This window comes from Melitaea cinxia, chromosome 8, assembly GCF_905220565.1.
Source record: "Melitaea cinxia chromosome 8, ilMelCinx1.1, whole genome shotgun sequence".
NCBI classification, from domain to species: domain Eukaryota; kingdom Metazoa; phylum Arthropoda; class Insecta; order Lepidoptera; family Nymphalidae; genus Melitaea; species Melitaea cinxia.
In genome coordinates, this window is record NC_059401.1 from 17,703,767 (window position 1) to 17,726,913 (window position 23,147).

The 23,147-nt window shown below is 34.7% G+C and overlaps 1 long non-coding RNA gene across 1 annotated transcript; it reads left to right on the forward strand.

The window, feature by feature from the left end:
• The first annotated feature begins 2,454 nt into the window (after positions 1–2,454).
• On the forward strand, positions 2,455–21,220 carry LOC123655673. The gene is made up of 3 exons (XR_006743445.1): positions 2,455–2,466; positions 16,793–16,796; positions 21,029–21,220. It is a non-coding gene; the product is annotated as an uncharacterized LOC123655673 (long non-coding RNA).
• Positions 21,221–23,147: the final 1,927 nt, after the last annotated feature.

Sequence of the window (23,147 nt, forward strand, 5' to 3'; positions counted from 1 at the left end):
CACCTGATAGCGATCGTTACTCATAGTAGGGAATATATCCGCCAACCCGCATTGGAGCAACGTGGCGGATTAAGCTCTGATCCTTCTCCTAAATGGGGAAAGAGTCCTACCACTCCCAATAGTAGTGGGATATTACAGGCTGAAGATTAAATAAATATACGCACTTAAAAAACACAGTTATTTTGAAGTCACAGACAGACACTTCAATTTTATTTATATGTATAGATTTTAAATTAAATAATATGACATCATTATACTGACATTTGTCGAAACATAAATGATGAATGATTATCGTTGGTACATTTTTGGTAATATTACGAGTTTTATGTAGTAAAACAAAATTGTATTTCATTTATATTGTAAACTAGCTATGCCCGCGACTTCATCCGCGTGGAATTTAACATGAAAGGTTATTTTTCAGTTCGCAGAGTTATAAAATAAATAAATTTGTAAAATAAAAGTAGCCTAAGTTACTCCTTAATACATCAGCTATTTGTCAGTGAAAGTCCCATCAAAATCGGTCCAGCTGTTTCAGAGATTAGCCGGAACAAACAAACAGACAGACAGACAAACAAAAATTGTAGAAAATGTCATTTTTGTATATGTACCGTCTATACATCCATATGTATTTAGTGAAAAGCGGTAATTTTAATATTACAAACAGACACTCCAATTTTATTGATTTGTATAAATGTTGTATATGTGTACTCGTGTTGTAGACATACACTTTACGTTTTGTATCAAAGTGATATCGAATCAACCGATATTGTTAAGACAATTCCCGACTATCCGATGCAATATGCCAGCGAATGTGTTCGTTTGTGACAATGTTTACTATCCACGTTCACGAGCGGTCGTCGCAATGGCCGGTGATATCGCGCACGTTTCATTTCTATCAATACACCCGTTTTTATTGACATCGGAGAAAATGTTGAAGCAGGTGTGACGTCGTGGAATTGTTTATTTGCATATTGCTGAAACGGCTGGATCGATTTTAACGGGACTTTCACTGGCAGATAGCTGATGTAGTAAAGAGTAAATTAGGCTATCTTTAGTTTAGAAATTTAGTTATTTTATAACTCTGCGAACTGAACAATAACTTTTTTGTTAAATTTCACGCAGACGAAGTCGCAGGCACAGCTAGTAAATAAATAAAAATGTAAATAAATATCTTATAACATACACACACGGTCGTCTGTTCCTATGGTATGCCACTTAATGCTTGTGTTAGAGGTAACAGATGACTGTTGTTGTTAGTTTTTTTTTTTTTTTTTTTGATAAATACACAAAGAATTAATACATTTTATGTAAATAAATGAATATTATACTCAGACTTAGGCGGGAATCGAACCCGCAACCCGCGGAGCAGAGAGCAGGGTCACTACAAACTGCGCCAACGGGCTAGTCAAAATATCGATATTAAAAGTATTGTTAATAAAACAATTTTAAAACAAACACCTATTTGAGATCTAACAGTTACTTTTCGAGTTATATCTAATAATGCGTATTTTCACTGAGGTAGGGCACAGCAGGAATTTCCTGCTCAAAATATGGAGCAGCCTGACTGGGGTAGTACCTCGACCTTACAGAAGACCACTGCTAAATAATACTGTTTTCAAGCAGTATTGTGTTCCTGTTGGTGAGTAAGATGACCAGAGCTCCTGGAGGGATTGGGGATTGGGCCGGCAACGCGCTTGCGATGCTTCTGGTGTTGCAGGTGTCTATAAGCTATGGTAATCGCTTACCATCAGGTGAGCCGTACGCTTGTTTGCCGACCTAGTGAAATAAAAAATAAAAAATTTACTTGACTAATTTTTCGTCGACCTGCGTTGTATTATACCTCAAAACTTTTCACTGGGTATACCGATTTTAATTATTCTAATTTCATTCATAAGCTGATGCTTGTCTTGTTGATTTAATGACCATCCCATTAATTTGATTGAGATCAAATGACCACATTTTGAGTAATCTTTCATAACGCGTATTTACTTCTGCTTACGCTGTATTACTTGTCGGTGTAATTGAAGTCGGTTTTTTTTCGTTTGCAAGCAATTATAATTATATTTTACTAGCGACCCGCCCCGGCTTCGCATTGTTACAAAAACTACCAGTATTCCTTTACTATATTATGCATGTATTATACATATAAACCTTCCTTTTCAATCACTCTATTTTAAAAAAGCGCATCAAAATCCGTTGCGTAGTTTTAAAGATTTAAGCATACATAGGGACATAGGGACAGAGAAAGAGACTTTGTTTTATACTATATAGTGATGCGCAAAGCCAAAGGTACACAATAATTGTCTCTACGGAACTAAGTACTATCTTTTATCATTTTAAAATTTTTAGTACAGTAAATGTGAAAGCACTAACATTTTCTGATAGAACCTAAGCAAGAAATGTAATTTAATAATAAATTAATAATAATAATAAGAAAGGTAGATTATAAATAGGTTTTTGGAGGTAGTTACCTCTAAAAGGATACGTCAACACAGGAATTTAGTTAAAAATCACCAGACTTTGAAGACTTCTGGTTAACTTACTCAAGGTTATTGACATCTATATCATACGTCTGGATTTATCGAAGTGAAGGCTATCAGCCATAATAAAGAGGGTCGCGACAGGTACTTTATCACAGTTGGCTTGGAGATGTCGTGAATGTGGGATGAATGCGTGATATTGATCGGTTGATTTGCATATGTATTTACTGACTATAGAACTGTTCAAGTTAATGTCTGATCATGTGACTAGATTTTATATTCAGAGCTTATTAGGACTAAAAAAAAATTGAAAGTATTTTTAACCGACTTCAAAAAAGGAGGAGGTTTCTCAATTGTATATATTTTTTTTATGTGTGTTCTGTTTGTTGAAAAGGAGATATTCAAAAGATGGTACCATAATAAGTAAACCAGGATCTGATAACGGGATCCCTGAGAAATCGAGGAAAACCTTCGACAATCGTAGTGACGACTAGGGCGTTTGTTAATTTTTTCGTCTACATGTACGTTGTATTACTTGTTGATGTAATTGAAGTTGGTTTTTTCGTTCACTAGCAAACACAATTACCTTGTCTGTATTCATCAATGTCAATTAGAGGTTGTATTAAAAAAAATATCTAAAAATGTTTTTTTTTTGAGTGGGTAAATAAACAGACAAAATACCTAAATGTTTTTACTTTATCCTACTTATTCTCTTCGCTTTTAAACTACATATTTTATTTCTTTTAAAATCATATTTCTTAAACTGAATCATACAGGGCACATTTTATCTAACAGGATATCGTTATTGGATGCAGTTCCGATATCGTGAACGTATGATATATGTACCGTGATCGCCGGTCAAGTTGGTAACGATATTGATTATTGGATCAGATGACCGATAATAATCGTACAAAATGTTGAAATTTTGTGTCTTTTGATATAAATAATGAATATATCCATTTTGATGACTATTGCTTGTCGTTTTTGCTATTCGTACACAGATATTGCACATACATATTCTAATAAATAATAGATTTATATAAATAAAAATAAATCCCCAAAGCGTATGTAAGTACATTACTTTCGAATGACGGCAGTAAATCGGACAGTTCTTTTCTTTTGTTGACCCAAGAAATTATAGCGGTACCAAGTTCGTTGGTTCAGCTAGTAATGTCATTAATAAATTACATAATAATCTTTGAATAAATGACGTACTAAAGCACATGTGTCGAGGTTCCAAAATCTTAATTCTGTGTAGGTGTAATAATTACTTAAATATGGATACGCGTACTCAAGGGATAGTAACGAGAATAACAAATGATCGCTGTTAGGATAATTATAATTACTTTGGACAGTGCCCGAGCGGAATTTTTTAAATAAAAAATCTGATATGATACAGGGTTGTCACTTATTATTGTCAATATGCATTTATTTATTTCTTAACTGTACACCAAATACAGAGTTATTTAATAGATAATTGTGAAGTAAATAGAAAAATGCACAATAAGGCTGCCTTATTGCTCGAAAGTGATTTCTTCCAGGAAGCCATATCGTTAGAATTAAGAGAAAAAAAACTACAAGGAGTATGAAAAGTTCGTAGTCTAATACACAAATGGCTAGTAGTATTAAATACATACGATTCAACCCCTATTTATTGAATATTTCTTAGTGTTTTTGTAGCATTCCTGGGAACATATTGTTCTTGAAGACATGGAATTTAAATAATTCCACGTTCTATTCTATTTAAAGTCATAATCTAAGTCTAATCACAACTATTTTGACTTGTGACGACTCTTGTAACCGTTGTGTTTCGCTTTCTAAAATAATTTTGATAATTAAGGCTTTAAATTAGGCCTAATTAATAAGGCCTCATTAGATAAATAAGTGTCCAACCAAACTTATTTTAAATTTAATTGTACATTGCGCTCATTCATCATCATCATCATCATTACAGCCTATACAGTCCACTGCTGAACATAGACCTCCACAAGTTTACGCCAAAAATAACCTAACTCGTGTGTTTTGCCCATAGTCACCACGCTGGGTAGGCGGGTTGGTGACGCAGTACTGGATTTGTCGCACCGAAGACGCTGCTGCCCGTCTTCGGCCTGTGTATTTCAAAGCCAGCAGTTGGATGGTTATCCCACCACCGGTCGACTTTTTAAGTTCCAAGGTGGTAGCGGAACTGTGTTATCCCTTAGTCGCCTCATACGACACCCACGGGAATAGAGGGGGTGGCTATATTCTTTAGTACCGTAGCCACACAGTATAGTGCGCTCATTACTATTAAATAATATCAAAAGTATAGAATAATGTTTAAGCCTAACATTTAGATAGAAGTTGTGATCCATCAAAGATGTTTTAACTGATGTAGGGCACAGCACGAAATATCCTGCTTAAAATCTGAAGCAACACGACTGGGGTAGTACCTCGATCTTACAGACGATCGCAGATAAATAATACTGCCTTCTAGCAGTCTTGTGTTCCTGTGAGAAAGGTGACAGGTGCGTCTATAGGATACGGTAACCGCTTACCATCTGATGAGCCATATTTTTATTTATTGACCTAGTTGTATTAAAAAAAACCTTCTATGACTTCATTTCCGTTTTCCATTTTTCACATGGAAAACACCATAGTACATCGCTATACACGATGAGGAAAATTCGCAAAACGTCATAAAAATGAGGACACATTCGCTATAGCAAACAGTTATATTAAGCAGGGTCAACACTGAATATCGAAAACTCACCCTTGGTGAAAATGCGATTTCTGAAACATATACATAAAAATTCAAATATTTAGGTGCCATTTTCAAGGAAAATACTATCATCAATTCTGATGAGGCTAGAGAATAATCGTCACGTGACAGAAATGGCGAACGCTTATGGGTATATTATGCGATTCGCGTTTGCCCATAAAAATTTAAAGTTAAGAATATAAAACAGCAGTTTACCCAGCGCTCCGGAATCCTAGAAGTTTTACGTGTAGAAAATGTGTTGTAATAAAATAAAAAGCCAAGATAATAATAATATTAATAATACACTTTATTGTACACAAAAAACCAAGACATACCGTGATTAAACTTTAATGATGACACTGTGCGTGATCAAATAGGAGCTCAAGGTCACCAACTTGTTAGTAGATATAGTTTGCAACTAGAGACTTTATATTACTGCTTAAAATCGACAATTTTTTTATGCAGTATTAATACATGCTATAAATGACAATTTAATAGCTTATATAAAGTCGTTATATATATATATATATATATATATATATATATATAATATAGTCGTATACGCGAGTATAACCGTTTTAATGAGCTAGCTACAAAGGATTTGACAACCCTAGTTACAATTTCCCGAAGGACCGCAACATCAGTCAGCGTTTTTAATATTTGCTGAGAGGAATAATCAATCTGTGTTACGAAACAGTAAACGAGACTGCCTCTACTTTTAATGAGTTAAAAATCTGTTAATACATATACACATATAATACTAGGTGACCCACGTCTAGTTGCGCTACATTCCAGGTGCTACGCTGGAGCGTAGGCGCCTACGGCCTACGACTTTATACGCTCTACGGCATTATAGACATCTAAGCTCTGGTCACCTTACTCACCACGGGAACACAACATTGCTTAAGAACAGTATTTTTAGCTGTGATGATATAAATGTAGTAAGGTCGAGGTACTACCCCAGTTGGGCTGTTCCAGGTTTTGGTACAGCATTATATTTTTATCATCATCATCATCATAATTCCACCCTATCACAGTCCACTGCTGGACATAGGCCTCCACAAGTTCACGCCAAAAATGGTGTGAACTCATGTGTGTTACCCATAGTCACCACGCTGGGCAGGTGGGTTGGTGACCGCAAGGCTGGCTTTGTCGCACCGAAGACGCTGCTGCCCGTCTACGGCCTGTGCATTTCAAAGCCAGCGGTTAGATGGTTATCCCGCCATCGGTCAGCTTCTTAAATTCCAACGTGGTTGTGGAACCTTGTTATCCCTTAGTCGCCTCTTACGACACCCACGGGAAGAGAGGGGGTGGCTATATTCATCTTTGCCGTAACCACACAGCAACATTATATTTTAGTTATTTAAAAATATAATGTTACTACTGGATTACTAGATAAATAAATTACAATCTTTTCTCCAACACTATATAGTATATATGTACATTATAACAGCTCTTGCAAATATTACTTATAATTAAGCGAAATTGTATCAACATTCAATTTCACAATCCGAAAATTCAGTTTCGTGTAACGAGAGTACATCCAGTCGGCAGTTGTTTTCAACTAATGACGCTAGACGAAGACGAGAGAACCACTCCGCTAATGAAGCTTACTGCGGAATAAATAAAATAAATATTTTACTTTCATACCGGTTAAATGTTTATACTGCAGCTCGACTATTTATCTTATGAAAACGAGCGGCTTTTGTGTGTATGATTTTTTTTTTATCTAACTCCCTTTGTGCTTATGTTTAGAAGACCAATCAATTTGTTTAATTCATTTATTTAATCTGTACCTCGTAGTTTTGACAGTTCCATTTCTGATCCCGTCGTGATTTATGTATAAAAAGTGGACTTTGTTTTATTTTATTTCCAGTAACCTACATACCAAGTTTAATTACAATCAGTTCAAATGTTTCTAAATAAAGGTATTATAATCATCCGTCCTCACAAACATTCGTTTTCAAAATACTAATAATACGTTTTTACTTTCAAATTTGTAATCATAAATACATGATAGCGATCGTTACTCATAGTAGGCAATATATCCACCAACCCGCAGTGGAGCGGCGTGGATGAGCAAGCTCCAATCCTTCTCCTACATGGAGAAAGAGGACGATGCTCGGCAGTGTCATGTTACTGGCTGAATTGTATTTTCAGAGGTAAATATCAAAAACAAAAAGTATTTATTAAAATTGAAATAACGCATTAGAAATACATTTGAGTAGTTAAATTTTATTCGAATTCAGTTCGAAACTTAAATTTAAAAAATGCACATAAATAAAGACACAAACATTTTTTTAAGATTTGTCAATAAATAATTCGAATTTAGAACATCAAGGAAACACTTAAAATAAATTTACAATCTGTTGACAGATTAACAATTTATAGAACAGGTTTATGTACTTTGACTCATTTTGACTGCTAATTGACTTTAACTTCAATTGACAGATCTTATTATGATATTATAGACTTGACATTTCCTTCCGTTCAAGACGTTTCATAATACAGCTTTGCACCATTGAAGGTTTTCGTGATCATCTTTGTATAATTAATTATATGTAACTACCGCGCAACAACTTACCATAATATTTATTATATAGTTTGTGAAAAGTGATTGTGTGAAAATAACACAGTTAATATATTATTTTTCGAAAGAGTAACTGCGGAGTTTCTTGTCGATTCTTCTCTGCAGAATCTTCATTTCGAATCGGTGGTAGCTTTACTTTTTAACCGACTTTAAAAAAAGGAGGAGGTTACTCAATTCGACCGTATATATATTTTTTTATGTATGTTCGGGGATAACTCTGTCGTTTATGAATCGATTTTGATAATTTTTTTTTGTTGGAAGGTACCATGATAAGGAAACCAAGATCTGATGATGGGATCCCAGAGAAATCGAGGGAAACTCTCGAAAATCCGCATAGCTTTTTACTGGGTGTACCGATTTTGATGATTTTTAATTTAATCGAAAGCCGATGTTAGGTCGACCACATGATAGGTCACATTTAAATATCATCGAGATCTGATTACAACTTTTGGAGTAATCTTTGATAATGCGTATTTACTCGACTATTTTTTCGTCTTCCTACGTTGTATTACTTGTCGATATAATTGAAGTCGATTTTTTTTTCGTTTGTCTGCAAACACAATTATACATATAGTGATTTATTTTTAAAGTTTTAATTTGTAAAATGACGACTCAAAAGTGATCTTGGGGCCTATTTACATAAAGCTGTTTTTGATTTTGATTTTAACAAACACAAAGAAAGGTGTTTAAAGAAATTATTCGGAAGTTATGTGCGTATATACATTAAGGCGATTTATTTTCTTTATTTAGATAAGTTATCATTGTCTGTTGTTATTCTAGGTTAAGTTTGATAGCCCCTTTACTCAAATAGAAGTCACGCTATTTGCTGCACCATGGTATTGGCTTTTGTTGATTCTAGGAGTTCTAAATTATCCATAAAATGATAGTTATATAATTTATGTCGAGTAATTGTGATTTGTTTTAAAGGGAGGCAAACATCTTAACCTTCGCCACCTTTTCCATTTTACATGACATTGGAAAAGTCATTCTTATTTGTTTTGCTACAGCTGAAAGCCTTTATTTCCAATAAATGAAGACGTTTCTCCTACACGTCATAACAATTAGATGCCAACGTATGTTGACAGATGGCTCCCTACAGGTTACATCGAATTCCACTTTTAAAATGTATACATTATTGACTAGCTAGCGCATCTGACTTCGTTCATTTATAAAATTTCCATATTTCAGTCATGTCATGATCATCAGTGTTATGTTCTTCATGTCAGTTCCATGTCATATCATGTTCCAATTCATTTCAATCAAAATCCAATTTCCTTTATAATTTTTTATATAACGCGTGAAAAAACATATAGACAGGGTTCTTTTTTGCTTTCAGCGGTCCCATGAAAGCCCTTTATGCTTTTTTTTTCTCTAATATCTCCTATGTACATATTCCGGTTATAAAACAACCGGTAATTAAACATCACAACATTTACACAGTTCATTCCAAACTACATTTTATATTTATGTTTTCGTATCATATATCTCTGTATAATCGATATAGGATCTTACTGGTTGTTACTAAACCTTAACCGCCTCGAGTAGGATGATATCATTTGCATATTTCGAACACACTACACAGAAATATAGGAGTTCGAATACAAAAATGGTAAATAGCTCAGACTGTAAAAATCATCTATATAACATACACAAATATTCGTCGAGAATGGGGTTTGAAACTGCAAACTAGCGTAGAACTCAGTAAAAATATTAGCATGAAATATATTAAAAGTTATAAAGTTTCTTGGTACACGATACACTTTATCTCCAGTGAGCGTTACAGCGTGACGTATGACCGCCATCTTGAAAGATTACAGCTGATTAATAGCTGCAGTTTCTCTGAGATTTTATGTTCAGACGAGACACATTGCAGCAGCACCAAGAATCAGCTTCTTACCAGATAACTTGGTCGTATAATTTAACTTCGAGGATAACTATTAGGATTTAATAATTAAATTCATTGCTGAAGCTTTCTAATTTGGCGCCGAATTATATTAATTTTAAATGATAATAGCATGTATATATGTGGTTATTGGTTTCGTCTTGTATTATATGATATGAAAATTATGAGGAACAGGCGGTCTAAAAAACATCATATACGATCGAATTGAGTAACCCCCTCCATTTTCAAACTCGGCTAAAAATAAAACCAACTCTAAAATTCGGTAAGAGAATCCTAAAATTCTGACCGTTACGTAGACTGGACATTAGTTAATGTGATGACTTTTAGTTCTTCTTTGTTAAAGCCATCTTGCCTTTTTAACATAAAAAATATAAACATTTTTGAATATCACATCAAAAATTGACCGCTCCAGCGGGATTCGAACCCGCGTCTCCGACTGACCGTGTCGGCGCTCTAGCCAATTAAGCTATGGAACGATGTACCCGCCAGAGCGAAATTTTTGATATGATGATTTCTATTTTCGGTTTAAGCGAACCGTGGCGCCGTCTATAGTGAGTTCTTTACAGAGACCCGTAACTATTCAAAGTTTCATATTACAATGAAAATCTTTGACAGGAGACGACACCATACTATTTTTAATATGTACGATTTTATTTTTTTTGTGTACCCACACATTAGGAATTCTAAACATTTTTGAATATCATATCAAAAATTGACCGCTCCAGCGGGATTCGAACCCGCGTCTCCGACTGACCGTGTCGGCGCTCTAGCCAATTAAGCTATGGAACGATGTACCCGCCAGAGCGAAATTCTTGATATGATGATTTCTATTTTCGGTTTAAGCGAACCGTGGCGCCGTCTATAGTGAGTTCTTTACAGAGACCCGTAACTATTCAAAGTTTCATATTACAATGAAAATCTTTGACAGGAGACGACACCATACTATTTTTAATATGTACGATTTTATTTTTTTTGTGTACCCACACATTAGGAATTCTAAACATTTTTGAATATCATATCAAAAATTGACCTCTCCAGCGGGATTCGAACCCGCGTCTCCGACTGACCGTGTCGGCGCTCTAGCCAATTAAGCTATGGAACGATGTACCCGCCAGAGCGAAATTCTTGATATGATGATTTCTATTTTCGGTTTAAGCGAACCGTGGCGCCGTCTATAGTGAGTTCTTTACAGAGACCCGTAACTATTCAAAGTTTCATATTACAATGAAAATCTTTGACAGGAGACGACACCATACTATTTTTAATATGTACGATTTTATTTTTTTGTGTGTGTTGGAATTCTAAACATTTTTGAATATCATATCAAAAATGTTTAGAATTCCTAATGTGTGGGTACACAAAAAAATAAAATCGTACATAATAAAAAATATATATAAGATTAGATTAGTTATCTAAATGACTCTACTCGGAAAATAAATTATCCATCCACCCGCAGTTGGAAAGCGTGACTCCTTTCACTTCAATCATTCCTGTATAGGAGATAAAGAGGAGCAGACCTATTGCCCAGCAATTAATTTATAGCACAGAAGCTTAGACATCAGTTCATTTCGCTTCAGCCTGTAATATCCCACTACTGGGCATAGGCCACTTTCCCCGTGTAGGAGAAGGATCAAAGCTTAATCCACCACGCTGCTATAATCCAGGTTGGCGGATATATTCCCTACTATGAGTAACGGTCGCTATCAGGTGTACATGATAACAACCGGGGCCGACGGCTTAACGTGCTCTCCGAGGCACGGTGGGGAGACCCACAAGGACATACAATATATGGCCAATATAAATGTTTGTCATGTGCGGGGATCGAACCCGCAGATTCCGCGTTGGCGCAACGGTTACAGCCATGGATCAGTTCATTTAAGCTAATAAAATAATATCGATGAAATCCAGTTTAAATTCCCTGCAGAAACCGAGCCATGTTGACTTGGTTATTTCAAGATAAGCTAGTGCTAATATATTGAATTATTCATATTTGCTGAGCTTACAAACGCGTAACTGTGTGAAGATTATGACTATGTACATGCTGAGCCCGAGATTAGTCAGGTCGGAGTAACTGCATACTGTATTATTAAGGCGGAATTTTATCTTTTATTAAGAGTGTAAGACGCCGCAACAAATGCTACATTGTGCCACCAGAATATTTGGATAGCACCGCAATCATTTCATGTACCTATAAACACACAGTAACACTGTTTATTATCAACATGTATTTACAAAGAAAATTGTGACGATAATGTTATATACGTAGGTCTTATTTGTTTACGAATAGCTGATAACTGAGCTAGATAACTGGACCATAGCTAAATAATACTGTTTTCAAGCAGTATTGTGTTCCTATTGGTGACTAAGGTGACCAGAGCTCCTGGGGGGTGGGATTGGGGATTTGGTCGGCAACGCGCTTGCGATACTTCTGGTGTTGCAGGCGTCTATAGGCTACGGTAATCTCTTATCATCAGGTGAGCCGTACGCTTGTTTGCCGATTTAGTGATATATATAAAAAAAAATCAAAAAGCAATCAATACCAAGTAATTAGACACAAAAAGGAAATTGTTCTGGGAATACTAATAAACAATCTATAGACTCAAACGAGCCAACCCTTTGTGCTTCATCTTGAAGAACGGAAGAAAGGGCAAAAAAAAGTACCGTCACAATTTTATTCAAAGCATAAGAAATAAACGGAATAAAAAAACGGAATAAAAGATAATTTGAATAAATATTCGAAAAATGTCGATTGTGACACAAAATTTTCCTCTGCGACAGAAAAAAGAACAAATAAAATAAAAAGGGCATGTAAAATCTTCTAGTCTAGAGCATGTAAATTTTCCTGCAAATAAAAGGACCTACTGGACTATTTTTCGTTAGGGCTTGTATTAAAATTAATTTAGTAGATCGCCAAAAATAACTGTTGAAACCGCATTTGAAGAATTTCTTCATGTGAGTACTACCATCTACAAACGGTCAATGAACCTCTTATCATTGAACTCTAATAAACCGTTCGTTTTGTGTGTGGCTACCGTGTGTTGTGCTGTGTGGCTACGGCACTAAAGAATATTAGCCACCCCCTCTCATCCCGTGGGTGTCGTAAGAGGCGACTAAGGGATAACAAGGTTCCACAACCACCTTGGAACTTAATAAGCCGACCGATGGCGGGATAACCATCCAACTGCTGGCTTTGAAATACACAGGCCGAAGACGGGCAGCAGCGTCTTCGGTGCGACAAAGCCAGTACTGCGGTCACCAACCCGCCTGCCCAGCGTGGTGACTATGGGTAAAACACATGAGTTCACGTTATTTTTGGCGTAAACTTGTGGAGGCCTATGTCCAGCAGTGGACTGTGATAGGCTGAAATGAATGAAACCGTTCGTTACTTTCAAAATGGTAATTCCGTTAATAAATATAGACAGACACTTCGATTTCTTTTCATATGTGTCTGATGAAATAAACGTTTAGTAAATACAGCGAGCGTTATAGAATGTCGAACGAGTGTTTTGTGTCAACACACGTGTTTACACTCTGTGATCGTACTGACAATGTTTGAACAGAAATATTCTTCGAATAACGCTACTATTGGACTACTTTTGACTTATTTATCGCGTGTTGAAGCAACGGTGAAATGTTTTTATAATAATTGTGTTTGCTCGCAAACGAAAAAAAAAACGATTTCCATTAGATCGACAAGTAACTGTCCACAGATTTCATATCGACTAACACTCAGTCAAAGATTAGCTAATTTTATTATAAATACATTTATGTAATTTAACCTAAAACTCTTTGCAACGATTTTCTTATACTGCCTTTCTATTGATAATTTCTACTCTTCTTTTTAACCGGCATTCAAAAAAGGAGAAGGTTCTCAATTCGACTGTATTGTTTTTTAATGTATGTTACTTCAGAACTTTTGCCTGGGTGGACCTATTTCGACAAAATTTTATTTAATCGAAAGGTGGTATGTGTCATTTCGTCCCATTTAAATTTATTTGAGATCTAACAATTACTTTTCGAGTTATATCTAATAATGTGTTTTTACTTGACTATTTTTTTATCGACCTACGTTGTATTATACCGCATAACTTTTTACTGGATGTACCGATTTTGATGATTTTTAATTTAATCGAAAGCTGATATTTATAATGTGGTCACATTTAATTCACATTAATTTCATCGAGATCTAATAACTACTTTTTGAGTAATCTTTAATAACGCATATTTGCTTGACTATTTTTTTGTCGACCTACGTTGTATTACTTGTCGATGTAATTGAAGTCGGTTTTTTTTTTCGTTAGCAAACACAATTATGTGCTACAAAGGTTAACAAGTCTCGTTTAATTCTTTCTAAACAACTCTCTATATACAAAATAAAGTTCTCAACAAATAAATAGTGGTTAACTTCCATCGACTCATTTCTTTAAGAGCGATCCCTTGAAATAATCCAGCCATCAGTTACCGCGACGGAACCGAGTGAAGGCTTAACTACCACCGTTAGACACGAAATCACCGAATAATCCTAATTATAACTTGGCTTAAATAAAGGTATTATTGGGTTTAATTCTAGTTGTGGTTTACGGTTTACGGTCCCTCGTTTATTTTTGAGGCAACTATTAACTGAATATAGTCGAGGTCGTCGTTGCGCATTACTAGATTGATATACATACATACGTGTGCTATAATTATATAAATGTGGGATTGATGGCTCAGAGTAAAACACGAAAATACTTTTATTAATTTATTTTAAACAAAAGCTAACCGCACCGTCTTTATACCACTCGTATCCCTCGCTCGAATCAGTATGGCGCCACCACCTTTTTCCATACCTCACTCGCTCATACTTACACTCTCTCTCTCTTTCACTCACGCTTACGTTCCGTTTCCCACATAAATAAATTCGATTCAGCCTGTAATATCCCACTGCTGTACAAAGCCCTTTTTTCATGTAGGAGAAGAATCGGAGCTCAATCAATCAAGTGCACCACTGGGGATTGGAGGACACTATGAGTACTTACTATGAGTAACGATCGCTATCAACTATTTATGATAACAACCAGGACCGATAGCTTAACTTGCTTTCCGAGGCACAGTAGGGAGACCCACAAGGAGAGATATCAAAACTGAAAGAAATATTTGTGCAACAAATATCTTTCCCGAGCGGGAATCGAACACGCAAACCGCATGTTGAAGGCGCGTATATGGTATACGCAGAACTTCATCAGAGCATTTTTGTGGTGTATAAATAAATAATAAATAATTATGGGTGGGTGTCGTAAGAGGCGACTAAGAGATAACACAGTTCCGCTACCACCTTGGAACTTAAAAAGCCGACCGGTGGCAGGATAACCATCCAACTGCTGGCTTTGAAATACACAGGCCGAAGATGGGTTCCGACTTCTATGATGTGATGATTTATATATGTTAATTAGAAAGACATACATACATACATATAGTATGATCTGATGACTTATGTATAGGTAGACATATGTATGATATGACCTCTCTTTAGGAATTATATCACAAAATAAGCCAACCTACTGGTTTACTGTGGTTCATATAAATACTTAAATAAAAATGTATAGATTTATCAACATAATACAAATCATTACAATATTAAAAGGACAGAAACAGCACTTTCAACTTCTAATCATACATCTATGTACAATGTTTTTAATTAATTATATAAAAAGTACATAAATTATATAAGCTATAATCTAACTGAGGTAGGGCACAGCAGGAATTTCCTGCTCAAAATATGGAGCAGCCCGAAGGTAGTACCTCGACCTTACAGAAGATCACAGCTAAATAATACTGTTTTCAAGCAGTATTGTGTTCCTGTTGGTGAGTAAGGTGACCAGAGCTCCTGGGGGGGGGATTGGGGATTGGGTCGGCAACGCGCTTGCGATGCTTCTGGTGTTGCAGACGTCTATAAGCTACGGTAATCGCTTACCATCAGGTGAGCCGTACGCTTGTTTGCCGACCTAGTGACATAAAAAAAAAAAAAAATATATATATAAAATTCTCGTGTCGCGGTGTAAACTCCTCCGAAACGGCTTGACCGATTCTCATGAAATTTTGTGTGCATATCGGGTAGGTCTTAGAATCGAACAGCATCTATTTTTTACACCCCTAAGTTATAAGGGGGGGAAGGGGTTAAGAGGGTTAATAAAATATTATGAAGTTTAATAAAATATATGGCAAAACAACGTTTGCGGGGTCAGCTAGTAATATATAAAATCTATACTAATATTATGAAACTTGAAAGTTTATTTACTTAAACGTGCTGATCTCCAAAAACTACTGGCTCGAATTGAAAATATAATTTTGTTTTTGGATAACACATTTACAATGGAAGGCTTATAGGCTATATATTCTCCTCAAATTAACGCTAGTGAAACCATAGGACATGGTTACTAGTAGATAGAACCCATAGTTCTACAGGCAATGACGCTCAAAGATACTAAGCTCCAAGGTGATCTTTAAGGGCTTAGTATTTGACTCTGTTCAGATTAACTTTATGCCTTAACGGTTATACCTACTTAGCCTCAATTGTACCTTAGGGGAACAGATTTAATTGTTATACAGTCTGGATACAAGCGAGAGGCAGTAAATTAAACCTACATACTATGTCAAAGTTACATACAAGTAACAGTCAAATAGCAGTCGTATTCCGCAGACGCCGCGTTGGCGCAACGGTTACAGCCATGGATTGTATCTGTTGCGCTAGCGGTTGCGGGTTCGATCCCCGCATATGACATGTCCCGGTTGTTATCATGTACACCTGATAGCGATCGTTACTCATAGTAGGGAATATATCGGCTAACCCGCATTGGAGCAGCGTGGTGGATTAAGCTCTGATCCATCTCCTAGATGGGGAAAGAGGCCTATGCCAAGTAGTGGCATATTACAGGCTGAAGCGTATTCTATTTGTTTATTTATTTTTAACCGACTTCAAAAAAAAGAGGAGGTTACTCAATTCGGCCGTATATATGTTTTTTTAATGTATGTTCGGGGATAACTCCGTTGTTTTTGGACCGATTTCGATAATTCTTTTTTTGTTAGAAAGGAGATATTCCTAGTTTGGTACCATGATAAGGAAAACAAGGATCTGATGATGGGATCTCAGAGAAATCGAGGAAAACTCTCGAAAATCCGCATATTTTTTTACTGGGTGTACCGATTTTGATGATTTTTAATTTAATCGAAAGCCGATGTTTATCATGTGATCATATTTAAATTTCATCGAGATCTAATTACAACTTTTGGAGTAATCTTTAATAATGCGTATTTACTTGACATTTTTTTTGTCTACCTACGTTGTATTACTTGTCGATATAATTGAAGTCGGTTTTTCTTCATTTGCCTGCAAACACAATTATTGAAGTAAAATTTCTTTACGCACGCTTGACTTATAGTAAGCTGGTGAGCAAACGGAGAAAGAAAGAGAGGTGCGAGCACACATTTTCTTTCTCTCTTACTCGCATAGCCAGCTACATTTCGTATATCTAAGACACAGTACCTACAGGCCTATCGCTAAAGAAAGTTTACTTCACCTACAGCCTATAGGCCTATTGCTGAAGAAGTTTTACTTCAGTCGTGTGGTCTAAAGCACACTCGATTTGTTGTTAATCGTGTTCGGTCCACCGCACCGGTAGAATATTCTTACTCTGTTAGAAATCGTTGAGTATATCATTAATATTATTTATTTCAGCTTAATTATTTGACGAATTACCTCCTCTCTTTAAATGTGGTTAAAAGGACATTAAATTTTAGTAAAGCTAGACTTAAGTTAACCTTCAACGTATATAAACTGGACCACAAAAACAACTCACCCAACAGTTCGATGCATTTCATTGTCTGAGCCAATCTTCAAGCGTTGTCAGGATCCAGGTATATAGAGTTAAGACGTTAAAAACATTGTGACTTCAGAATAATAAAATTTATGAGGCAGAAAAGCCATATTTATAACTTTTTTAATGCAAAACTATCAAATTATCATAAATAAATAAAAAGCTCTTATATATTATTTTATATGGCATCAAATATTCTTTAATTTAGTCTTTATTTCATATAGCTAGGTATTGTACTTTTGAAGATATTGAAGATTGTCTAACCGACCCTTATTCTTTGCGGTTCAGTGTATTTTGAAGCCCGGCTTTAGAAGATAAATGTCATTTTCATGAACCAGCGTAAGCCTTGTGATAACTTGTGAAACTTGATACAATGTTATACACACCGTATACCTTTTCTGTATACAAAATTCGTATGAAAAAAATTGTTTCTAAATGTACTTATTTATATTGATTTTTTATGATCGTTATTGTCAGGAGAAAGTTTGTATATAATATAATTGCGTTTGCTGGCAAACGAAAAAAAACCGACTTCAATTACATCGACAAGTTATACAACGTAGGTAGACGAAAAAATAGTCCAGTAAATACGCATTATCAAAGATTACTTTACTCCAAAAGTTGTAATCAGATCTCGATGAAGTTTGAATTTGACCGACACGATAAACATCGGATTTCGATTTAATTAAAATCATCAAAATCGGTACACCCAGTAAAAAGTTATGCGGATTTTTGACGGTTTCCGTCGATTTCTCTGGGATCCCATCATCAGATCCTGATTTCCTTATTATGGTATCACACCTAAGATATCTTCTTCCCAACAAAAAAGAATTATCAAAATCGGTTCATAAGTTATATATATATATATATATATATATATATATATATATATATATATATACGGTCGAATTGAGTAACCTGCTGCTTTTTTGAAGTCGGTTATAAAGCAACTCTAAATTTTTGCGATAACATCTCTTCTGATAATATGTGAAAGTGTAACATATATTTGATATATAATTTATTCCAAATCTGAAAGTAGTCATGTGACGAAAAAATCTAAGTCACAAAAATAATAAACGAGAAGGACGTAGAAAAAAGAAAATTGAAAGCCCTTTCACAGCTCAAATATAAATATCCCTTAGAAAAGTCTGAAACGAAACCACGAGTTTTTTGACTTAACTTATCTCAAAGGATAGAAAATGACTTCTTTTTACACTATCATAAGCAGCCTCACCTGAACAGCGAACGCTCTCCGTAGGATTACTGCCTTTTGTCCGAAAGATGAGACTCCTGAAAGGTGTAGACTTCGAGCCTAACATGTCGTTCACCCTTGACCCTTTCACGTCGTAGAGACTTTACGATGCCTTTAATTATACTGGGATGGTTTAAACTTTATAACATGTGTATGGCTGTACTGCATTTTAACCGCCTATAAAAGTTTCACTGTTGGACGAAGACCTCTATTTCTATTATGGAGAAGGTTAGAGCTTAATCCGCTACGTACACACTGGTGTTTACATATTGCAAAGTGAATTTAAATTTTATATTTCTTTTTTTAAAATTTACAGGAATTTTAACGACATTTGCCTTTAATCGCTTTGCAAAATAAACACTTATTGAAACTATAACTAATGAAATACGTCTATTTAAATATATCAATTTTTCTACTACAAATCCTTCGTTAATTTTGTTTGAAAATCGAACTAAATTATATTTGTATTCATCACATCTCTATTCCCAAATACAGTAATAATTACAATATTAACTTTGTGTGTCATCTGGAAATATAATTCAATATTAGATTGATATTTTGAAGAACACATCATTATTATCTGTTATCATTTTTCTTTATTAATTTATTTCTTTTTAATTTTAAAATTTTGACGTTTTACAAGTTTGACATTTCGATAGTTTTATTATTTTAACATTGTATATTATCATGTTTATCTGAATTGTTACTGAATTAATACATCGTTATTGATACATAACGACTGCTCTGGTGTAGTGTTTCTAGTAGTCGCCTAAAACACCGACAGTTTACGGTTTCGATTCCCGCTCGGGATTTATATTCAATCTGGACAAATATTCCACCGTGCCTCAGAGAACACGTTAAGCCTTCGGTCCCGGTTGTTATCATAAGTACCTGATAGCGATCTATACTCATAGTACAGAATATATCTGCCAACCAAAGCTTCCAAAAGTAACGTGAACAAAATAATCGAACTCTTTCAATACAATGTAAAATTTTAAAACAATTAGCTATACATACTTATAATCGATATAAAAAAAAACGTGTGTGTTTTAGGCCATACGACTGAACTAAAACTTATTTAGCAATAGGTTTGCACTGTGTATAAGATATAAGAAACTTAACAGGCTATGAGAGTAAGAGAGAAAGAAAATGTATGCTCGCAACTCTCTCTTGCTCCGTTCTCGTCACGCGTTCGCCACCTTACTCCCCAAGTCAAGCGTGGGTTAAAAAAGTTTTATTTCAATAAATCTCTGTTTTTTAGGCTCAGGCCTCTTTTTCCATGTAAAAGAATTGGAGCCTAATCCGAACGAGCGTTTTGAGATATTATATTTCGCTTTCGTGCCCGATAGCTTAATGAGCTCTGTAACTGAGGTAGGGCACAGCAGGAATTTCCTGCTCAAAATATGGAGCAGCCCGACTAGGGTAGTACCTCGACCTTACAGAAGACTACAGCTAAATAATACTGCTTTCAAGCAGTATTGTGTTCCTGTTGGTGAGTAAGGTGACCAGAGCTCCTGGGGGGGATTGGGGATTGGGTCAGCAACGCGCTTGCGATGCTTCTGGTGTTGCAGGCGTCTATAAGCTACGGTAATCTCTTACCATCAGGTGAGCCGTACGCTTGTTTGCCGACCTAGTTATATAAAAAAGGCACGATGGGGATGCCCACGAGGACAGACATCTCGACCGTAATAAAATATTAGTAAATACAAATAAATACCCATCTCACATGGGAATATAACCAGCAATCCACCGTTTTGTAAATGCTGCCACGGCACACGCACTTCTACACCAGAGCAGTTTTTAACTCGATTTGTTTAAAAAATATGCTAAAATTTCTGGTAAATATTATCAGATATAGATAGTATTGAAGCAGACCATACGTCCATTAGATTAGTGGCAACGAGAATTGATAGGTTTATGTTGATTTGTGGCTTGCAATATCTATAACACAAATGTGATTTAGCTGTACTTTACTATTAAACTAAATATTCTAGAATATTATTATTACTATTATTCTATATAATATTCAATACATTAATAGTTAAAGGTTAAATTGTATTACCTGCATAAAGCCAGCGTCAATAAAATCAGACTGCAAACCCAAACATTATCATTTATATTTTGAACTGTATAAAAAAATAATAATTCTTCTTTTAATATCTAATCTAAAGTTTTAATGGTATTTTATGTCATAAATATACTTTTGGTCTCAGATTAATAAACAAAAGGCAGATGGAGCGCACCGAACATGCGAGTGAAGCCACCAAAGCGAATACAAAATCAAAAGCGAATACAAAGTCGCAGCAGTGCTAAAGATAGCGTCGTATTGTTTAAACGTCTCGAGTGATTCATTATTTTGTGTCAAAAAATGCCGTCTTGTGTTATTAATATTAAACATTGTGAAAGTTGTTCCCAAAAATAAAAAAAAGAGGATGGAATTTCATTTCACAGGTAATTATAAATTATTTAATTGATTTTATTATTTATTCACTCAATAAATTATATGGTTATCTCGGAACACAAAACCTCGACATTAAATCAACTGTGTTGTCAGTGTTCGGCGAAATGTTTTTCCCTTCAATTGGGGAACCTACCTGATGGTCTAGGCGTTAGTGAGACTGACTTTTAAATGTACGGACGTGTATTCGATTTCCACACATAATATCACGCCTGAATAGTTATTCCGAATTTAGATGTATTTTTATTTGTTATTACCATTTACATATATATATATGATAATGATGAAGTTATTTACATATATGGTATATTTTGTTAAGTTGTGGGCAATAGCCAGATTATAATATTAGTGGAATTAATGGAAGATGCTAGATATATTTAAAGAATACATATTGTAATCAGTGTCAAGTTTTATTATTTAATGATTTTTGCAGATTGCCGACAGATGTTGTTCTACGCGAGGATTGGGTTTCTATTATTCGCCAAAGCAGGCAAGACAATAATTGGCAGGCTTCAAAATTTTGCGCTGTGTGTTCATTAAATATTAAAGAGGATGGCTTATGCTTTACCGTAAAATGTCGTAGGTTGATAAAAAAAAATTCCAATGTAATTATTTGTAATACTATCTAATCTTTTGGTCTAGTCTTTAAGTTGTCTGTATATCGATGTATGTGTGTGTGTGTGAATAAATGATGATGATTATTATTATTATTATTATTAATAAATATTTTAAATTATGTATGTTTTTTTTAATTTGTCTAATGAAATAAATATGATACTACTGAAAAACACTAAAGTTTTATTATCTAGAGTTGTAAACATTGTAAAGTCCATTTAAACCTTATTAAACAAAAACACAATTAATACCCGAAGCAAAGTGTGGACGGACCGCTAGTTATATAAATCTTGACATATTACCTATTTCTTTCGTTATTTTTAACGAAACCTTTATTAATATTATTATTATTATTAAAGTATTTATTTAGTTATAAATTCATGTATCCAAATAAAACTTTAGAACCTATTGTCGTAAAAGGACATTTAAAAAAATACAGGGAGTTTTTTTCTTTTTATGGTATCATTATACACACATAGATGCACGTGTTCCTACAGTGCCATTTCTAGTCGCCACGCACACATGAATAAAAAGTGGCTTCATACTTTTTGTTGCACACGCTCCATCTGCCTTTTGTTTATTAATCTGTGCTTTTGGTCATTTAAATTAAACCACATTTAAATATCATTCTTGAAAGAAAAATAAAACTAGAATATATAATGAAATAATTACATAACAAAATAATAATAAATATGAAAGAAATTATAAATGTTGCCCTAGAACCAAATTATTTAATTTAAGAAGTCAGAAACTAACTCATATACTTATTATTCCTTCTTTTACTATAACGTAATAAAACAATCGTTATTATTCTTCAATAACAATATATAATCCATCCTCAATCTTTATATTCCTAAAATTATATATATCCATCATAAAACTAGTAACAGCACCCAAGTTTCTCTCTTATTCCTTAATAAATTAGTGGAAGGGAGCAACGCAATATATTATATAAGGGAATCGATGATATTGGCGAGTCATCTTCATTCATCACAACGTCATTTGGGAAGTTTCCTCGTTGCGTTACCTTCTATAATATTGATTAAATTGAATCTCCTGTACTCGGGGTACTCTGGCTAGTGAAGTGAAAACTACAAGTTTATCCATATTTATATAAAATACCTGACCTTATCTATCGACTTTGTTATCTAATAACGTGTAAATATTTTATACTTAATAGTAAGGTGAATAAGGAATAACAGGAAAATTAATGAAGAAACGCGTAAAATCATAATGATGAATAACAATTTAAAAAATTA